The sequence below is a fragment of the Jaculus jaculus genome, chromosome 1 (genome assembly GCF_020740685.1).
Source record: "Jaculus jaculus isolate mJacJac1 chromosome 1, mJacJac1.mat.Y.cur, whole genome shotgun sequence".
In the NCBI taxonomy this organism is placed as follows: Eukaryota; Metazoa; Chordata; class Mammalia; order Rodentia; family Dipodidae; genus Jaculus; species Jaculus jaculus.
The window spans coordinates 65,638,849-65,649,222 of record NC_059102.1 but is presented as its reverse complement, the minus strand read 5'-3'; the positions used below and the strand labels follow the sequence as shown (position 1 = coordinate 65,649,222).

The 10,374-nt window shown below is 40.2% G+C and overlaps 1 pseudogene; it reads right to left on the bottom strand.

The window, feature by feature from the left end:
* Positions 1–5,856: 5,856 nt before the first annotated feature.
* LOC123458364 lies at positions 5,857–5,949 on the bottom strand (annotated as a pseudogene).
* Positions 5,950–10,374: the final 4,425 nt, after the last annotated feature.

The following is a 10,374-nucleotide window of genomic DNA, read 5'->3' as shown; positions in this document are numbered from 1 at the left end:
AACAACTTCAATAAATACAGGCAATGTACTTTGGTCATAATCTCCTCCCACTACCCTCCTTTTCTCTCTCCCAAATCTGCCCTCCACTGAATCCCATTGTCTTTCCATTTAGTCTCTCTTCTACTTTGATGTCATCATGTTTTCTCCTATTATGTAGGTCTTATGTAGATAGTGGCAGCCACTGTGAGGGCATGAATATCAAGGCCACTGTGAGTCTAGAAGGCACCACTGTAAGAAGTTCTACTTTTCTTTTGGCTTTTACATTCTTTTTGCCACCTTTTCTACAGTGGTCCATGAGTCTTGGAGGGTGTGATAGAGATGTCTCACTTAGTTCAAAACACTCCACTATCACTTCTCCGCACAAAGAGTCATCCTAGTAGTTACTGACATCTAAAAAGAGGTGCTTCTCTAACCAATAGTGAGAGTAGCATTAATAAATATATGGCCATAAACATAAGTGCTTAGAGGATAGTTTGGTGAGCATAATATATGCACTTAGCCAGACAAAAGTATAGTGTCCTTCCTAGGGCTTATGACCTCCTAAGCCATAGGCTTTTGATGAGATTTTAAGTACCATGTAGGAGTTTTCTCATGTACAGCAGTTAATCTAATTAGAGAGCAGTTGGGTTCCCCCATAACATACATGCCACCATTGCATTAGTTGGCACATTTGGCCTCAGGTGGTCAGCTATAAGTCGTTCAGGGTCCACTGCTTGGTTCATACCATTGATGACTTTTCTCCCTAAAACTGCTGCATGCTACATAGCCCTTTCCAGCATTATAGCAGCAAATTGACAGGAGGAGACTTCTAGTTCAGCTCCAGCTTGGTTTCTCAGTGACTGAGGTCCAAGAAATAGAGTCTTACCATGTAGTTCTGGAGGGCAACCAAGAGCCTTGGCAATAACTTATAATGTTCTGAGGAGATCAGGGTCTCCCTGGCCAACAACTCACTAAAAGGTATCCCAGCCCTGCCACTGAAATTTTTCTAATAACAATCTATGGCTTCTGGGTGCACCATTATCCACCTATGCAGAATACTTCTGCTCAAAAGATCTTTGGTTATTTTTTTTTAATATGTGTTATTAACCAGTGAAGAAGTAGGTTTCCATATGGCTTATTCATAACATCATAAACATTACATTTTTAATTTAATTCATGTAGTGGGGGAAGCTAGAGAGAAAGAAAATGTGCATGCAAGGGCTTCCAGACACTGCAAAACAACTCCAGATGCATGCACTACCTTGTGCATCTAGCTTATGTGGGTCCTGGGAAATTAAACCTGGGTCCTTAGGCTTTGTGAGCCAGCATTTTAACCACTAGGCAATCTCTCCAGCCCAACATCATAAATTTTTATTAACCTTCCTCCCTCTTCTTCTCCATCCCCTACTTGTCCAGCATTAGACCATTCCATCACTAGTATTCTGCCCCTCTGCCTTATTTCAAAACCAAACAAAGAATACTCTCCATAGTCATCATGGTAAATTTATTGTACATGACCTATAGATAAATAATCTTCTTGGGAAATAATAAAAGTTTATTTTCTGTTTCTCTCTCTCTCTCTCTCTCTCTCTCTCTCTCTTTTTTTTTTTTCAAGGTAGAGTCTCACTCTAGCCCAGGGTGACCTGGAATTCACTATAGAGTCTCAGGGTGGCCTCAAACTCATAGTGATCCTACTATCTCTGTGTCGTGAGTGCTGGGATTAAAGGCATGCACCACCATGCCCAGCAATAAAGGGTTTTTAAAGCCTCCCAAGGTTATTATGATTTATAAATGTTGAGTTAGCTAAACATTTAAGCAGTCAAATGTGTACTTTAGATTTGATATTGACCACAAAATTGGTTAACTTTATGAATTTTTTAATTTAAAAAAAGAGGTTTTTTTTTGAGACAAGATCTCATTTAAACAAGGCTGGCTTTGAATTCACTATGTAGCTAAGGATAACATTTCTTATCCTCTTGCTTCTACTTCCTGAATGCTGGGATTATAGGTCTGTGATATCATAGATAGTTTATGTGTCATTGGGGATTGTGCTGAGGGTTTCATGCATGCTAGCTAAGCACACTACAAACTGAGCTACGACCCTAGCCTAAACATTTCACTTCAGTTCAGTGGACAACAAAACTTCAACAACAACAACAACAAAAAAATGTATGACCTTAGAAAGAATTGTACTTAAGAAAAGACTGGTCCTTTGAATCCCACATATGGCCACACTACTTTTTTTCTCCACCAATCTTTCCTAATTGAAGTTCACTGGGAATATGTTTACTTCCTACCCTTGAGTAGGATAATCACAACCAAAGGGGGAAGACAGGTAAACCAGTAGCTACAACCCAAATGCCACAGATCCTACAAGAGAAGAAAGTGAATGTTGATATTAGAGCATGCAGGAGGGACAGCAACATGGCTTTTCTATGTGTGCTGAGAGGGTGAGGGAACCAGGCAGGGCATCTGGAAACAGTAAGTGTTGCATGAAGAGGGAGGACTGTGCTCTCACTGTACAGTCTCATTACTGCCAAGATCAGGGATGACTTCTACATTGCTAGGCATGGTTATTCTCCTGTTGAGGTGTCTTGCAAAGGAAAGAGAAGTCCATATCGATGTTGGAATGCAACCTGACCTGGTGCTTCCACTCTAAGAAGTGATAATGTTTTCTGTATTGTTTTAATAAGACCATTTGTAAGTGGAGAGTGAAGTTTTGGCAGGGGCCTGGGGTATACCTTGGCTGGGTATTTGGGAGATAAATGGAGAATGGACAGATATCTCATCCTTTCAGACATCATGGAAGCTAAAGTGGCTGTGAACAGTTTGCTGTTAGTGTGAATATATTTTTCAAGCCTGAGTCTTGTTGTCAGGTGATAAAAGATAAAACTGTATATCAGGGCTGGAGAGATGGCTTAGCGGTTAAGTGCTTGCCTATGAAGCCTAAGGACCCTGGTTCGAGGCTCAACTACCCAGGACCCACGTTAGCCAGATGCACAAGGGGGCGCAACACATCTGGAGTTTGTTTGCAGTGGCTGGAGGCCCTGGTGCGCCCATTCTCTCTCTCTGTCTGTTTGCCTCTTTCTCTCTCTGTCTGTTGCTCTCAAATAAATAAATAAACAATTAAAAAAATTAAAAAAAAACTGTATATCATAGGCATTTCATTTTTTGAGGCAATATGTCCTATGTTGACCAGGCTGACCTTGAAGTCACTTTGGATCTGAGGCTGGACTTTGACTCTTGGTTCTCCTGCTTCTACTTCTCAAGTGTTGGGGTTACAAAGTTGCACCATCATACGCAACTATCTTTATGCAAAAAAAAAAAAAAAAAAAAAAAAACTTTCACAAATGTCTTGGGATGACAGACAGAGGGGAAAATGTATGTGACAATGAATAATTACCTTCTAAATTTTTCAAGAGACTCTTGGAAGATGTGACCTATTCTTTAAGAGAAAATAGAACAACTGATTTTATTTATTTTTATTTTTTATTAATTAGTGTTCTATTCAGCAAATACAGGCAGTTTGGTACCATTATTAGGCTCATCCGTGACCTACCCCCTCCCCATTGGCCCCTCCTTGTTGAGGTATATGGGTTGTGCATTGTGGAGTTAGCCCACAGTTATTGGTACAATGAATGTCTCTGCATATCATGACCCAACATGTGGCTCTGACATTCTTTCCACCCCCTCTTCCACAAAATTTCCTTGAGCCATGTTGAGTTCATTTTTGGTCCGTTTCAGTGATGAGGTGTTGGGGCTCTGGCTCTCTGATTTGGTAGGAGTTGATTTTTCTCTGTGTTTGTCTCCTTCCCCCATGTGCTGGTATCCGGTTCATCAGGAAAACAGCATCCTTGCTTGTTTCACCAATTTTCCTTAGTTTCAGCTGGGGCCCTTTTGAGGTATGATGGGGTGGCTCTCTCCTTAGGATCTGCATCTACCTGAAAAAGAGAAGCAGATTCTCCAACAGAGAGTAAGTTAGCACCAGGACAAATGAGATAACCCTTACTTTTTTATAGAGAGTTTAATAGATGTAGGCCCTCTTGTAGCCCATGATTAATGGTAGCTTGACATTGGAGAGTGGGCTTATGTTTGGATATGGTTCTGACTTGTTTCCCAGCTCCAGCTGTGGGTCCCATACCACTGAGGGGATCAGTTAGCCAAATCAAGAGCAGTTGGTTCCCCACCATGGTTGTGTGCCACTATTGCATTTGTGTGGGCATCACAACAGGTTACTTGTTGCTAAGTAGGTTAGACCATGAGTTGCTTGGACAGATATTGGTCATTTCACCCAGTTGCCCATGTAGCACCTTCTGGCACTAGACACGCTGCCTGTCTGGGGACTGACTCTCTCTTGGCTTCCAGCCTTACCGTTCCATTTTATGTGTCAGCTGCATATGGTGTCTTCAGCAATAGGGTCTTACCACTAACTTTTGGTGGGTCATCAAGTACTCTGACAGAAATCTGTCATTCTTTTAGGACAACTTGTAAGTTTCTCTGATCAAAAGCTCATTGTGGATGGTAGCCCAATGCTGGTACTGGGAGTTACAGGTCAGTGTCCACTAAGAAAATGAGGAAAAAGATAACTAATATACAAGAGTTAGAAAGGAGAGGGGGGGATGGAGAGGGAGAGGGAGAGCGAGAGGGAGAGGGAGGGAGGGAAGATGTAGAAGATTTAGGTTAGACTTGATTCTACCCTCTCCAGGGAAACACCTGAACCACAAGACACTGGAGAGGGTAGAACAATTGATTTTAATTTTTTAAAACCATGCTGATTTTTGAATGATTAATGGGAAATTAATGTTACATGAAGTTATTATTTTGTTTAGACATATTTAAAAGTATTTCTATACTGATATTGTTGAAGGCTCACAAGAATTTACCAAAATAGAGCCAAGGGTTCCTGTGTTCTTCACTCAATTTCCACCGAAAGACAATGTTAACATAATCCCAGTATTGCTAAAAAAGTTTTCTCTAGTCTAAACTGATAAAAACAGATACTACATGTGATCTCAGCCAAAATGCTAAGAAGTGAATCCTAACAGATTTATAGGCTTATTTTCTAAGATAGAACGTTTTTGTTTTTTTTTTTTGTTGGGGGTGTAGCTCAATGATAGAGTGCTTACTTAGCATTTATAAAGCCCTGGATTTGATTCCCAGCACCCTAAAAACTATATGTGGAAGTGCATGCCTATAATCACAGCACCAGAAGGTGAAGGCTAGAAGATCAAAACTTCAAGTACTATCATGTACTCCACAGCAATTTAAAGAATAGCATGGAACAGATGAGATTCTATCTCAAAATTTTAAAGTGTAATTTTTATGATTGATTTTTAGGTTAGACAACAAAGTAATAGGTTTTATCATGACATCTTTATATGCATATAAACATATGTCATCGTACTTTGTTCTCATTAATTCCTCTACTCCTTTGACCCCTCTCCATTTCCCTTTCCAGTTCCATATGGTAGTCTTTCTACCACCAGTTATGTTCCTTGCTGCTTTCCTATTACATGTATTCTATTAGCCTCCCTCTTTCCCACTACTCTTAAGATTTCTTCCTTCCTTTTATGATCCCTTTCCTAGTTTTGTCACCTACAAACACACATATGTACACACACACATGTAATTTTAAAACCTGTATATTTGTATTTCTGGATTTGTCTTATTCTGCTTAAAATTATTTGCATGTTGGGGCTGGAGAGACGGCTTAGCAGTTAAGGTGCTTGTCTGCAAACTAAAGGATCTCTCTTCAATTCCTCAGGACCCACCTAAACCAGATGCACCAGGTGGAGGTGGCACATGCGCATGGAGTTTGGTTTCAGTGGCTGGAGGCCCTGGCATTCCCATTCTCTCTCTGAAATAAATAAATAAAATAAAAAACTTAAAAGATTATTTGCATGTCATCCTTGTACAGAGATGACACTAATATTCTCTGTATCTTTCAAACTTTTGTACATTGAAGTGAACATAAAAAGTTTTCTTAGGGGCTGGGGATATGGCTCAGCAGTTAAAGGTGCTTGCTTGAAAAACCTGACAGTCCCTGTTTTATCACTCAGCACCCAGGTAATGCCAGTTGCAAAAAGTGGTGCAAGCATCTGACATTTACCTGCAATAGTAAAAAATAAAGTGTTTTAATAGAAAGCTTTCTTAAGCCAGGCATGGTGTTGCACACCTTTACTCCCAGCACTTGAGAGGCAGAAGCAGGAGGATTGCTGAGTGTTCAAGGCCACTCTGAGACTGTTTAGTGAATTCCAGGTCAGCCTGAGCTAGAATGAGACCCTACTTCAAAAAACCAAAATAAATAAATAAATAAATAAAATAAAATAAAACTTTCCTTATTTAAAAAAAATTACAAACCTGAGGCCTTGCTCATGCTAAACAGATACTCTACCACTGGAATATACCCCCAGTTCACATTGGTTCTTTTATAAATTTTTTAACCTTCACAAATATTTAATAATGACTTATTTGATTCAAAGTATTGTAGTAGGTTCTAGTTATTGCATGTTAATTTAAACATGGTTTATTTTATCAAGGAACTACAAATCTCATAAGAGAAATAGACAAGGATATAAGTTTAAGGTTCAAGAATTTAGGACCCCAGGGACCAGGCATGGTGGCCTACGCTGTAATCCCTTAGGACCCCAGGGGGCCAGGCAAGATGGTCTATGCCTTTAATCCCAGCGCTCAGCACTCGGGAGGCAGAGGTAGGAGGATTGCCATGAGTTCAAGGCCACCCTGAGACTACATACTGAATTCCAGGTCAGCCTGAGCTAGAGTGAGACCCTACCTTGAAAAACCAAAAATAAATAAATAAATAAAAGAAAAGAAAAGAATTTAGGACCTGGGGCTGGAGGTATGGCTTAGCGGTTAAGGCGTTTGCCTGCAAGGCCAAAGTACCCAGGTTCAATTCCCCAGGAACCACGTTAGCCAGATGCACAAGGGGGCAAATGCGTCTGGAGTTTGTTTGTGGTGGATGGAGGCCCTGGTGTGCCCATTTTCTCTCTCTCTCTTGCTCTCTCTCTCTCCTTTCTCTGATAAATAAAATAAAATAAAATAAAATAAAATAAAATAAAATAAAATAAAATAAAATAAAATAAAATAAAATAAAATAAAATATAATTCAGGACCCAGAGATGAACTGTTTCTTGGTCTCAAGATTTTTATTTCAGGCTAGATCCAAAGCAGAAGGAAGGAAGCTTTGGAACTCATAGTAAAGGGAAGGTGATGGTTTTAAGGCTTTACAAGAAGAATCTGGGGTGATCTTACAATGTGAGGGAGAGGCATGCAGGATGTGAGGTTTGATCCAAGCCTACATAATCAATGATCAGGTCATCTGAACCATCTGTTGAACTCTGGCAGAAGTGAGGCTTGGAATGTCATCTCCACCTAGGACCACAGAAGGTGTCTAGGAGGAGGTCTCACTCATTCATTCTCTAAGCCCTGGGGCAGTAAGGCTTACCAGTGACAATTCACATGCATGGGAATATCTGGAGGTGCCTGGCATAGCTGTAGAGAAGGGCAAGCATTGCAGCTTTCTTAAAGTCTAACACAGGAGAGCAATCAACCTTAGGACTTAAAAACGTGGTACTATCGCAACCAGAGGCGAGACATCTCCATCACAATGCTTGCTGATCAGGGCCCCTCAAAAGTAAGCCTGACTGGAATTGTAAGGGCTAAGCAATCTGTAATTGCTAAAAGGGATTTTATTTATTTTTAATTATTTTTTCAAAGGGATTTTAAATATGTAAGGTAAAGGGACTGCATGTGCTAATTCAAGGCAGGGTTTTTTCAGAGAATGAAGCAAAAATCAGTTTGGATAGACCAATAAATGTGTGTGTTTGGTAAATGGTGGTGGGGAGGGGAAAGAAGAAAAAGAAGAAATTCTAAAAGGGCATTGTATTACCCAGGTTTGGGGGAAGGGGAGAGGCAACAGCAATGAGTTAAGTGAGCATGGACTGAAATCTCCAAAACTGAGCCAAAAGAAGTCTTCTTCCATCTCAAGTTGTAATGCTTCCTTAATCAAATATTTTTGGTACAGTACTGTAAAGCTAATACAGTGATAAAATGTTACTAATTTATTATAGGTTTTACCTTTATGTGGTGAGAACTGTAAATCAGTTTAATGTGAGTTTCCAATTTCATTGTTTCTTTTATAATAGTATCCAGATGGTAATTATGAATCTAAAACTTATATTAGTAATAGGCTATTATAACTTTATTATAATTTGCAGTTTTTTCTAGTGATCGCCACAGAATGGTCAGAAATGAGTCCATCAGGTGGCTCCACATGGCTTCCAATCTTTCAATTCATTCTGCTCCTTTCACCTCTCTCAAAGAAATGAGGCAGAAGAGTGATAGAGGAGGACAACTGACATCCTTCAAGGCCTCTAGCCATGTATGTATAGGACACGTGCATCAACCCCCCCACACACACACACACACATCTGGAGTTCGTTTGTAACGGTTGGATACCCTGGCGTGCCCATTCTCTCTCTGCTTCTTTCTCTCTCTATCAAATAAATAAATAAAAATAAAGTTAAAAAATATACACTCCTTATCAGAAATGCCATTAACTCTGGGGTAGTATCTGATCCACATGCAATTGGTCATCACTGTCGTTGCCATTATCTGTATGGCATGAGACATTATCCACATGTTTGCACTACCCCACAAGAGAATTCACAGAGGACCAAACTCAGGATGCAACATAAATACAGACAGGCAATCTGATAGTTAAGCATAAGGTTGTTGGCATTGAGTACTCTAGTGCCTGGAGAAAAGTATAGGTATAAAGAAGACAATATCACTTATGAATAGACAAATTGTTACTTTTAAAATGAAACTCAGAGCAGGACCTGATGATATACTCTTGCAATCTCAGCTACTCTGCAGGCTGGTGTAGGAAGCTATCAAATTCAAGGCTTATCTAGGGCAGAGAGAGTTCAAGGCTAGCCTGGGTGACTCAGTGAGACCTTTAGCAAATAAAATGTTGGGCTAGGGAGATGGCTCAGTGGATAATAGCACATGCTGCATAAAAATCAAGACTTGCATTTGATACCAAGTACTCATGTATAAAAAAAAAATCCAGGCATGGCCATGCATGCTTCTAAACCCAGTGTTGAGACAGGTGGATCTTGAGCTCACTGAGTAGACAGTCTAACTAAAATAAATAAATAAAATAAATAAAAATAAAAAGTGAGCTCCAGATTCAGTGAAAGATTCTGTTTCAAGAAAATCGATGCACTCATGTTGTCTGAGAGCTCATGTGGGGAGTTGAACATGGGCCTTGGGGGATGGCATGAAAAAGGATTTTTCTAAAAATGCTTATCCTTTACAATATTAAAGGGCCATAACAATAGTAAAAGAACATCTTTTCCCATTCTGGCAGCTGCAGCATATGGTCCTACTGGTGGTATTGGGAGCCCTGAGACTCAGACTTGGAGAGATGAGTAGCCAAGGAGCTGGAAAAGGATAGAGAAGGTGCCCCCTACTCTCCCAAGTGCCTATTTATTTGGAGTCAGGGTGCTGTCTCTGGATGAGGTTGGCACATCTGGGTATGGAGGGAGAGCCAATTGGCCTGCACTTAGAGAAGAAGTCCAAGTATACCTGGTAAGATGACGGGGAGAGAGAGAGACAGAGAGAGAGAGAGAGAGAGAGAGAGAGAGAGAGATTGATGACTGGTGAGAGTGGAACAGACACTGAATTCCAGGTCTGCTGCAGCAGACGGGCAGTGTGACATCCTCTGGAGTGATTCCACTGTTGAGAGCCTTCTCCTAACTGACTACCTAATAATAAAGCTACATATCCAGTTCCCTCTCAGTTTATCACAAAAGCAAAGCAAAGCAAAGAAAAGAGCTGGCATGAAAGTAGAAGAGGTCAAGAAGGGATCGGTGGGAGTGGAGCAGGACAAGAGGTCAAGGCTCGAATATGACCAAAATACAAGTTATTGTTTCCTTTATAATATTTGAAAACAAATACCAGCTGGCAACTGCATGAAGCTCCTTGCCACATATAATTAGTCAGTTATATGTGCCCAGTATATAGCTATATATGGCCATTGAAGTTAGAGATTTTGTTTTTGTTTTTGAGACAAAGTCTATAGCCCAGACAGGCCAGAAACTTGTGATCCTTTTGCCTCAGCCTTCTGGCATATGCCACCATGCCTGGCTGAAAGACAACTTCTGACCCTGAGATCTGTTGGAAATCCAGAAAATGTGCTATGACATTGGTAGCCAATGCTTTCTTAAACATCTAATAAACATGATTCAGTTTTATGCAGATAATAGTTGAGTCTCTCCATACCAAAGTTATTGAAGAAATTGGTTTTGTTTGGAAATATAATCTAGAATATTTTTATGAGGACGATTTGTAGGATGGAGGAAAAAATAA